Here is an 11,917-nt window from a genome sequence, read left to right as displayed (position 1 = left end):
GAGGAACCGATCGGCACCTACGCTGCGCGACCGACCTGGGCCCTCCTTTTGAGCTCTCGTTCCGGAGACGAAAGAAGGAACGGTGGTGTCTGTAACTCGAAACTCTCCAAAACCCTAGCCTTTAGCTCCTTGGCAGGTGCCGACGGAAGGTACCTATCAGAAGATTTAACTGAAAATTCGAATCCTAAATCGAATGGGGAAGAGAAAGGAACGTCGTCTTGCTGCTTTAAGCAACGCTGGTCGCAGAGTCAAACTCGATCTCTTTGCGGAACCCTCTGGTATCCGGCAAGCTTTCATGTTTTACTCGCTAATTAGCTTGTTCTTCTTTCTTTCTCTGTTTTTTTTTTTTTTTGCAATTTTTTTTTTCACTTTCCCATTTCGGTTTGTTAAATTTCCTGGGTTTTATAACCCAATTATGGTTGAATTTATTCCCATATGCATGGAAATCAAACCGGGGCTTGTGGTGCAATTTGTGGTTTTTCTAACACTTCTTGGTTTCATCCTCAAGTGATGCTTAATTTGCTTGTGTTTTGTAGAAGTTACGTGGCTCTGAGTTTAAATGGGTTTGTGAGGGTGACAGTAAATGTTTTCCTAAAAGCGCAAAAGGCATTTAATTTAATACATATTTATATGTAATGCATTTGATGCTTTCTCTTGGGGCCTGAACACTAAATTGAAACCAAATAGAGAAGAATTATAGCCTTGGGGAATTTGTTTTATACTGTTTGAAGCCAGATTGGACTTCACTCGTGTATAGGGTTTATATTCATCATGCACAAGAATTGCTTTTGTCAAAGTTTAATGTTTGTTTTGAATGTAATTCCTTTATATTGGATCCATTGAGACGTCTAGTTGTATTTGAAAGTTTTATCTAATATCGGGGAAATAGTTAGATAAGACAACAAACTTAGTTAATCTAAAGATAGCTGATTTAATATCGTATCGTAGTCTGATATACTACAGTATGGTTGTACGGTCCCCCCCCCCCCCCCCAAACATGTGCTGCCTTGTCTTGGACTGGCTTTGTAGTTTGTGATATTTGTTTTGCCAATGGTGATGCTTTCAACTTATCAGGATTTGATTTTAGGGAGTTATATCAGTTTGTTCTTTTTTTTTGGAAGATTTTCTCCTCATTTATAATTTTGAGACAGAAGACACGATTTTTTATTTCTATTATTTGTTAATCCGTTAATTTTTTTTGGGGTCCAAATGGGAACAAAAAACGTTGGGTGACAGTTTATGTTTGTATGCCCTTGCTTTTCAGCGCTACAAAATAATCTTCAAAGAATGCGTCATGGTTTATATCCATGTTTGTGTATGTTTGGGTATTCACATGTTTTCTTTTTGAACATACCCTTCGATACTTGGAATTTGGTCTTGGTTGTGTGGTTATTGATGAAGCTGTTAGCTGACGGATGTTTTTTTGACAAGATGAATAATTCACTTTTTAATCTTTCCAGGAGATTTGGGTGGCTCCAGTGTACATGATGGTGCAGGAGATACTGATTCAAAAAATCGTGATGGGTTACCCAATTCACCCTCTTCTTCAGGTGGGTTCTGTCAGTTTTCTTCGAAAGGAGTATATAGAAAGGACATGAGTGATCAACATTATTTTGCTGGAAATATGGAACTATATATGCAAGACATGTTATGTTATTTGCCCCAAGAATCTGTTCTCAGACTGTGTAGGACTGCTGTGGTCTTGGGAACATTCATTTCAGATGAGGTCGGCCCTGCCATAGTGAAATTATGAATGATCATTCCCCCATTTATTGGCAGCACCAAAGGATGTCTGAGGCCCAGGCTCTAGAAAAGTTTGTATTGGTTCGTATGTTTCTGGCTTTATTTGCTTTATGCTCTACTGACATTTTTCCATTTGTAACAGGTGACTCTGATAATACAAGCTAAATGCTTGTGAATTTATTTACATGTTGAATTTTATATTTTATCTTCCTTGTCATTAGTTGCACTTGTTATTTATCATCTATGTTGCATTCTTCTTAGATATTAGCTATCACATGGCTTGTAAACTGTTGATTTCATAGTTTCTGACATTATAGTATTTTTTCTTCAGGTCAACAATCACAGAATCCCCTCTTGCTGCTTGGGCAATACAGTGATGAAGAAGTGGATGAGGGATCAAGTAAAGAGGATAATGATGCTAAGGATCAGAGCTACATCTTGAATGAAGAGGTATTCTACTACCTGCGTTTATGTTTTAACTTTTAAGCCAAAAATTTGTTTCTCCTTATCAGAGATCAGTATGTTGCTTATACTAGTGTTTTTGATCTTAGTAATTGTCCTGTTTAACTCTCCTATGATGGAGGAGGTTGTGACAATGCTGAGCCTCTCACAAATTTTGCCATACTGTATGTTTGATGGATTAGGCGTTACACACTGGTGGTATGTATCACTGATTAGTCTAATGCTAAATCTTGTACTAACAATGATGTGCTCTGTTTGTGTCAGGCTAAGGTTTCACCTGAAGAAGGACCCCAAGATTCCGACATCAATGTTTCTGAAGATCATATTGCTCAGACCGATGGTCCACAGGGATTATCACAAGATTCTACTTTTGAAGTTGAGGGCTGCAATAAAATGGAAGGTGATGATGCTGCTGGTGGTTTGGAAAAGGAAATGCTCTCCAAAGAACAAACGTCTGTTTTTGGGATTTCCAATGAACAAGTTACTGCTGACGTTAGTATGGGGTGGAAAATGGTATTGCATGAGGAGAGCAAACGCTATTATTACTGGAATGTTGTAACTGGAGAAACTTCCTGGGAGGTGCCGCATGGTTTGTCTCAGGCAGCTGAGCTGGTCTGTGACCAGACAACTCTTGCTTCTGTCAATAATAACTTTCAGAGTGCAGCTGTTGGTGTAGATAATTCAAAAACATCCTCTGCTGTAGCGCATGACTCTTCAGCTGCTCTAGCACCCGATGGTTCTGTAAGGACCCCAGTGATTTCTAATGGAGGAGCATACACTTGCGAGCCCCAGACTAATGGATGGGATGGAGAATGTAGGAATGATGGTCTTTCAAGTGCAGCATATGGTGCCGACCATTTATTTGTTTCAAAGCTTGGCATGGAAGAACAAGCGGAGAATAATTTTCCTTCTCGTCTTGTTCAACAGAGTGAGAGCTTATTAGAGAGGCTTAAGTCGCTTGAAAAGTAAGTATATATGCGTTGTTGTCTGGCTTCCTTTTTGTATGGTATTTTGTTTTGATTTAGTAATTTATTTAGTTTTTGGTCAGAGATTTGTTTCTTGCCCTGTTTTAATGATCAAATTATGCAGGTCAAGGGGCATTCTGCAAGATCAGGATTCCTTGTCAAAATATATTTTGGAGATTGAGATCAGGCTCTCTGATTTTAGGTCTCTTGCATCCCATGGATCATCTTTGCTTCCGTTCTGGGTGCATTCTGATAAGCGGATTAAGCAACTTGAAAGTGTAATTAATAACGACTTGTTGCAGACTTTTAAGTCAGCACGGGACGAAGTTGAGGATGCATATGTCCATGTCTCTGAAGGATTGGATGGACATCAAAAAGGCATTGGACATGAATTTGAAGTGGATGATGCTGAGAACAAAAACTTTGTTACTTCTGAATTTTCTAATTCTTCTCAGGTTGATGGTTCAGTTTTAGGTGATCAAGATACATGCAATGAACCTCCTATCAATGCTGAGCACATTCATTCTGCGTCATCTCCTGGTAGCCAGTTGGAAATTGGGGGAGGCTACAATAAAAATGTTGATACTATGGTACCTCCCGAGGAATTAACTCATACACATGGGTCTAATGTTGGAGAAGATGTTGATATGGATGTGGACATGGAAGTTGAAGATTTGAATTCCTCAGGCAATGTAACTGTGGTAGATATGCCTGTGATGAAGGGTTTTGTGCAAACAGAGCAATCAGTGCAGGGGAATCTAGCTGCTGACCACCATTCTGTATTGCCAGAGGATGAGTTTGTTGTTCCTCCTCCTCCAGATGATGAATGGATACCTCCACCACCACCTGATATTGAACAGGTGCCCCCTCCACCCCCCCTGATGATGAACAAATGCCCCCTCCACCACCTGATGAGCCATCAGTGTCTACATATACTGCTGTCCCTTCTTACCCAGAGGCAGGGCAGTCCCTTTCTTACCCACAATACAATCTAGCTTATCCGGGTGCTAGCTCCGAGTATTATGGACATGCAGCTGCTGAAATCCCAGGCAGTACCATATATGGGCATGCTGAAGGATGTCAAATTGCTATGCCACCTGCGCAGCTATACTATAGTGCTGTTCCCATTTCTTATGGTGAAAGCTCCCAAGTTATAGTTAATTCTGCAGAGCCTGTACCCTATTATGAGCATCAAGATGGTACGTTACCTGTCCCACTGGTAGCCAGTGAAGTCCTCCAGCCTCTTGCTTTAAGTGACATGCTAGTTTCACATGATTGTCTCTTGTTGAAAATTTTCCATTAAATCTTTGCAGGAACTGATCCAAGGTCCTTACCTCATATCAATAATAGTGTCCCTGATGTTACTGGTGGGGCTGACATGGCATCAGGTGATGTTCCCTCCACCTCGGCCAGCATCAAAGAATCTGCTACTGTTTCGGTTAATGATGGTGTTTCACTGGTGTCAGCCAACACTGTATCTGCTGCTGGCAGTACTGCCTCATCATCAGTTGCTAAGGTGCAAAACAAAGGTGAATTTCTGAATATGTTGAGCTTTGCTGGCTTGATTGACTTTTCATAGCATCCTGCTACTACCTAAGCTGTCAAAGTTTAGTGAGCCTGATTTATTGGTCATTTGACAATTTTTGGCTTCCTTTGTCTGAGCATATGCCTTTCCGTGTTGGTTGTAGGTTTAAATCATGTGAGTATTGTTGAACTAGTCTTAATGAGTCTATCCATCTCCTCGTTTCTTTCTGCATCTTTTGATTGTGACCAGAATGGTGTGCATGGATCTGGAATTTGGGATGCTATTGGTTACAAACTTAAATATTTGTCTGTCTGAGTAATATACTAAATATACTTGGTGCTCTTGGTCATTTCTCAGTTGTTCGTAGTAAAAAGCGTGCAGTTGCAGTTGGCTCCTCCTTGAAGTCTAATAAGAAAGTTTCTAGTTTAGTAGACAAGGTATTTTAATGTCATTTTTTTAGATGACTCGTCTTTTATTTTATTGCTTTTGAAAGTGGCTTCATATAAAAAATCCTTAGCTAATTTTATCTGATTTTGTTGTATAGTGGAAGGCAGCCAAAGAGGAGTTGCTTGGAGAGGAGGAAGAACCTGAAAGTGTTCTTGAGATCTTGGAACGAAAGCGCCAAAGGGAAATAGAGGTTTGCATGTGTAACCCTCCTTTAGTAAATATTGGAGCCATCCTTTGTCCTGCTTCTCATGTTCCTTAAATTTTAGGAGTGGCATGCCAAGCAAATTGCAAGTGGAGAAGCCAAAGATAATGCTAATTTTCAGCCTCTGGGTGGTGATTGGTATGAGTCCAATATCATTTTAGTTTCACGTGCATTTTTCATTGTTCTTCAGCATGCACTGTTTTCTTTTCTTTTGACTTGTCATATGATGCACTTTATTTTCTGTAGGCGGGAGAGGGTCAAGCGAAAGAGGGCACAAGCAGCAAGGGAATCTGTTGACAAGCCACGAGATACGGTTGAGGGAAATAAACAACCTGATCTGAGTGACTTGTCTAAGGATCTTCCATCTGGTTGGCAGGTGTGTATGCAGTGTTATTGAGTGCTATTTGTCCAATGGGAAATTGTTTTATATTGGAAGTGGCATGCTTCTTTACTTAAAATCTAATTTGAGTTGTCTGGATTGAAAGCATTCCAAGTCCAATTTACAAGCTAAAGGGCAGCTCTCTCTTGGCTTTGAGAATGGTCCTTCATAACAGTCTAAGACCATCTGAAGCTGCGAATAATCTTCTCATCTACTGTCACAAGCAACAATTCTCCAGCCCAATTTTCTTCTTGAAGAGCAATTTGAATAGCCCTATTAAGCAAGATCTCTTTCATTTTGGGCGTTTTTCCTTCTCTTTTAAGTGTTTTTATTACTGTTTTTCCTCAATGTCATTTCCCTAGCCGTCTTTTCTGGGGTGGGTTTACTCCTTGTAATCTAAGCCTTTATTTAGTACATTGCCCCTTACCCTCCAAAAAAAAAAGAAAAAGAAGAAAGGAGCTTTCTTCAACACAAACACTTGGGTTCTGCTTTATCAGTGCTTCCTTACCTTGTGAGGATAAGATACCTCTTTGTAAACTTCTTGACACTTTGTGCACTCGGTTTTATAGCCTTAATGTAGTTTTCTGTTTAAGGTTTGAACTAGCAAACAAGTGCGACACTTTTAGGTCTCCTCTTTGTTGATTGACTGTAAGGGGTGTCTGATCTGAGCCTCCTGCCCTCTCTATATCTAATTTTCAAAATTTTGTCTTTTCAGGCTTATTGGGATGAGACCTCAAAGCAGGTTTATTATGGTAATACCATTACTGCTGAGACAACATGGACTAGACCAACGAAATGAGCAGTGATCACGGGTCATTGTACAGAAAAGCACCATTTAGGCTCGAAGCTTAGACCTTTTAAGAAGCCTGCGGGGCAGCTAAAGGGAAGCCCCCCTTTGAAGGTTATTTATCTAGTAATTTAATCATGTAACTCGCTGAATTTTTGATATAGTGCTATCTTGCTTGTAACGACAATGAAGGTGGATACTGTCATGGGATGCTAGTGTTGTTTAGGTGGGGGATCTAATCATCGTAACAGAAAAGCTCTGAGCTCTGTCGCAATAGAGAGGTTTAGGCCTTTGCATTTTTTACCAGAAATATTAATGGTTTACAGTCTTGAGCTGTAATCGATTATTTTTGTTTTGGGCCAACCGGCAACAATCGAATTTGATAGAGTTGGCAATGTGAGCATGAGGTGTGAATGGAGTTCAGTATCCTTGATGATGATAGTGGAAATGGGCGACTGTGGGGCGTTAAAAACTGGAAATTCTGCTGGTCCTTTACAAGCTCGATCGAATATGTGAAATGGTTGGTGTAATTCTAGCAGCGTATTGGAATATAATTTTATTGAGGAAAAAATTATGCTTTATATCTAGTATGTCAAGTTAATTATATATGGCAATGTGTGCGCGAATTTATATTTAACTTTTATTAAATATTAATATTTGAAAAGCAGATATGGTTGATATAATTAATATAAAGGGCTTGATGTTAGTATTGGTAACTTAGGTTTGTGATGTGTTGAGTTTACTTCGAAAACTCTCTGGCCATTTGTCTCGTGTCTGGAAAAATCTTTCATTTCCTTTTTGGAAGAAAAATCGTGTATAACAGGAGTCTTAATAGACATGACACGCAATAATATATTTTGAAAGATCAAATCTTTAATGGTACAAGTTCATGCGGCATGCTTGTCATTCCTAATAAAATCAAGGGTTAATTAATCTGGAAGTCCTTATAGTTTTAACTAATTTTGAATTAGGTCCTTATAGTTTTTTTTCTTTTTATCAGGTCCTTATACTTTCATCTATTTTTAATTAGGTCCTCGCATTTATTTTTCTTTTTATTAAGTCCTTATAATTTCACTAAAATTTTAATTAGGTCCATCTAGTTTTAATTTTTATTTATTAATTAAATATGAACTTAATTAAATAAATTAGTACTGAATATAAAATATTAATAATTATATAATAAAAGATAAGTAATATAATTAATTAATTAAGGAAATTTTTTTAAAACAATTAATTTTTTTTGCTAAAAAAATAAAATTATTATAATAATTCATTATTTTTAGAATATTATTGTTTATAAACTAATATTACATAATATATACTATTTTATGTTTATAAAATAGTACTATTAGAATTTATAAAAGAAAGAATAAAAAATTCAGGGACTTACTTAAAATAAGGTGATCTTATAAGGACTTGATAAAAAGAAAAATAAATGCAAGGACCTAATTAAAAACAGGTGAAAGTATAAGGATCTGATAAAAAGAAAAAAATTATAGGGACCTGATTCAAAATTGGTTGAAACTATAAGGACTTGCAGATTAATTATCCCTAAAATCAAATACTAAAGACATTAACGTTGTCCCTAATTTCTCTAATGTGAGGCCCAATGCAAATGGGTGGAATCTCAGAGGTATCACTAGTTGACCTGAATTTTACTCTGTATTGTAAAGATCTATTGTCTTTGCCTCTGAAGGAGAAAAACAAATTGAGAACGCGGATATACTCTACAGAGAGCTTAGATCTAGGGCTGTGTAAAAATCCAGTTGTTCGGTATGATCTGGTCCAACCCGAACAAATCCAATCTAGTCCGGTTAAGAAAAAAAATTGACCCGAAACAAGATTGGACTAGATTGGTCTCATCGGGTTGGACTCGACTAGGGACTGGCCCCTCAAACTAGTTGGTCCAATCCAGTCTAGCCTGGTTTTTTTAATTATTATTTATATAATTTTAATTTGATTTAATTTTCCTATATAAGATTTTTGTCTATTCAAATAATCAAGATTTATCTATTAACTTCCTAAGTAATGAGCATGCGTATATACTTTCTATAATATAAGATCTATATTAACAAGGATTAATTAATAAAACATGACATTACTGGAAAATTGAAAGGGAATGATCAAATTTGATGAACTTTCAATTAAAATATGTGCAAAATTTTACATAATAAGTTATAATCTTGTCTCCTATTAAAGAAAAATTTAAAAAAATTAAATTTAGATCCTGGACTGTTTGGATCAGTCCAGGTAGTTCAGAGGACCAAGTCTAGTCCAACCCGACCTGGGGTTGGTACTGGACTGGACTAGACCTCAGGCTGTCTTTTTAAAACCCAAGGTCTTTACTAGACCAGACTTCGGTTGATAACAAACCCGGTCTAGTCTGATCCATACACACCCCTACCCAGATCTAAACTTGGGGTCTCGAGGCTAGTGCCATTGGACTCGGATGCTTAGTTTTTAAATTTAATGTTCTATGGATACTTTCCAAGCTATAAAATATGTATTGATCTTTCTAAGCTTCTTGAAACTTAGTGTGCATAAGTTTTTTACCAAACAGAATAAAAGGCCAACAAATATTACTCTGATTTTAAACATAGGAGTTACATATTTAATTTATCAATGCTAAAAAAATAGTTGATTTAGTTATTTATAAAAAAATATATGATTTTAATGTACTTTTTTTAATCAATTGGATCCAAAACTACTTATTTAATAGATAATCCTTTGAATATATACAATTAGTAGATAAAGTTTAGTAAAAAAAAAAAAATTTGTCTAAAACAACCTCCTTTGTTAGGGCTTACATTTTGACAAGAGGGAGCATATGAGATTATGGCTAAGCTATTTCCACATCAAGTTATAACATATTAATAAAGTGAGTGGAATCCAAACTGTGGTTTGAAGAATAGCTTTTAAAAAAAAATTTTGAGAATAGATTTTGAAGAAAATGGATTGTAAACAAAAGTAATTTGATAAATGAGAATGTTTGGATAATTATTAACAGAATCATTTTTCATGTGCAAATTACTAAAATAGACATAAATTAATATTATAATTATATAAAAGATAGATTCTAATTTATATTATTGTTGGAAATAATAAATTTGTAAATAATATATATTTTCCAACTTAATAAATGATATATGAAAATATATAGTAGTTGATAATTATTATGTGGTATATATATATTTTAAAATATAAGATTAATTATGTTTTTAGAAAAATGATTATTTTATCTTAAAGATTTTAAACATGAAATCCCATAATATTTTGAGAATAATTGAATAAATATATAGAGCAAGGACAAAACTAGGTCAAGTTAATTAGGTTCATTATGTCTATGTTTCCAATAAGATTGTGCCACCTATACAAGTTTTCATTTAACCCCAAGTTCTCCATCAACCACACCGTTAGTTCTCGAAAAAAGTTTTGTTTTTTTTTTCCCCCCTTAAGAGCTTAATGATTGATTTCAAATAATGGGTTCCTCTTCTCTAAACGCTGCATATAATGCATGGACGCACCCTCGCAACGTTGCTCTCAAGATGGTTTCGGTTTGTTTCCAAACGTAAGGGTATTTTTGTCTACATGAGTTAGCACTTATCCCAACCACCTTTAACATCCATCAAAAGCAACATTTTTTTCACTTTTTTGAAAGCTTTGTTTCCTGGTTCAAGCCATGATTCGAAGAGAAAAATCGATTTTCTAAAAATTTGGGCTGTTTGAAATGTTTTGAGTCTAATCATGATTTAGAGTTTAAAAGTACTCTTCTTTAGTTACCCAAACACTCCAAGGTTAGAACATTGAAAGGCCAAAGAAACATGAAATGAACAGCAAAAATAGATAATAAACAATACAACCTCCATATCAGACAACAAATATGCCACCATGAAGCCCCCTAACTGTAAGTTAAGAAGGCCTATTGATCTAATTTGGACTTTGCGATTCACGGCATTCTCTTGTGTCATCAACTGTGACGATAAAACTTAGCCTTCATCTAAAGGGGTTTTGTGGTTGCTTTTGGATGTAGATATTTGGATAAAATCAAAATATAATTTTAAAAGTGATTTCACGATACATAAAATAAGTATTGAGAGGAATTTTGCTCAAGTTGCGTAAAATCACCTTTTGGATATGTTTGGATTAGAGGTGATAGAGTTTTTTTTTTCCTTTTAGCTTTTAACAAAATCAAATCGGGTAAAATAAATAGTGGCTTATTCGTTAGAGCATTTTGGGAGGCAATCGACAAATCGTGCCATTGATAAATTTTGCTGTTTGTATTAGTGTTAAGCACATTGCGCTTTTGTATCAAAAGCAAAATAAGTCCAAAGCAAAAATTTGTTACTTATGCTTTTTAATCGTGGAGAGAGAAAAATAAGGTTTAAAAGACGAAGAGAAGTTTAAAAAAAAAAAGAAGCTGTGTTCACCTTTAAGAAATTTTTATTCTTTTTAATTCTTATTATAACCTTCAAATAACTAATTTATGAATAATAAAAATTAGTTAAAATTAATTGAAAGTAATATACAGGTTACAATTACACTTTTGATTTCAAATACTCCTCTGATCTTTTTTTTTTTTTTTTGAGCTGCCTCTGATCTTATTTATAAGTTAGAAAGAGAAGGTTTTTCTTAGTCTTATTTATAAGTCACCTCTTTAAATTTTTAATATGAATATGCTATTTTATCTTTCATTTATTTTTTGAGGGTATATATTAAATAGAATAAGTTAAAAATTGTTACATTTTAAAGAAATTAATGCAATTTAAGATTTTTCTTAATATATGTGAAATATGTTAAAATAAGAGATGAGTATACCTTTATAATAAATTAGAAATACGTTAAAGTGCCTTTTTTGGTCATTTTATAACTAAATTTATTTTTTCAATAATAATCCAAATACTCCATTTTTACAAACTAACTTATTTACAAAAACCAATCCAAATATAAACATATTATCCAATTTAACTTTTTCAAAGTTCGAATTGAAATAAGTTACTTTTTTCTCCCAATCTAAACGGATTAATATAATATAATTTATGTTTGGATTGCTTTTTTGTAAAAAAATCAGTTTGAGAAACTAAACGTTATTTAGATATTAATAAAAAGTAAGTTTAAATATAAAGTGACTAAAAAAATAAATTTTATTAAGTAAAAAACATATTGTATATGTATATAATGTGACAATTGTAAAAAAATATTGAAAATAAAATTATAAAAAATAAAAAATTAATTTATTATTAGGAAGAAATTAAAATACTAAAAATATTGAATTAAATACATTTATTTGATAATATATATATATATTGTGTGAATTAGAAATCATATAATTTTTAAAGTAAATATCAAAAGCTTCTGGCTGTTTACTCTTTTTTTTTTTTTTTTCCGCCAGTAGATGTTTACTCATGTT

General features: G+C 34.6%; 1 pseudogene; it reads left to right on the top strand.

Moving 5' to 3' along the window:
• LOC114725417 (uncharacterized) lies at positions 1-7,097 on the top strand (annotated as a pseudogene).
• The last annotated feature ends 4,820 nt before the right edge of the window (positions 7,098-11,917 follow it).

The sequence above is a fragment of the Neltuma alba genome, unplaced genomic scaffold (assembly GCF_004799145.2).
Source record: "Neltuma alba isolate B1F8T4 unplaced genomic scaffold, ASM479914v2 tig00002401_pilon, whole genome shotgun sequence".
NCBI lineage: Eukaryota > Viridiplantae > Streptophyta > Magnoliopsida > Fabales > Fabaceae > Neltuma > Neltuma alba.
The sequence above is the reverse complement of the archived record's forward strand: the minus strand, read 5'-3'. Positions and strand labels throughout refer to the sequence as shown.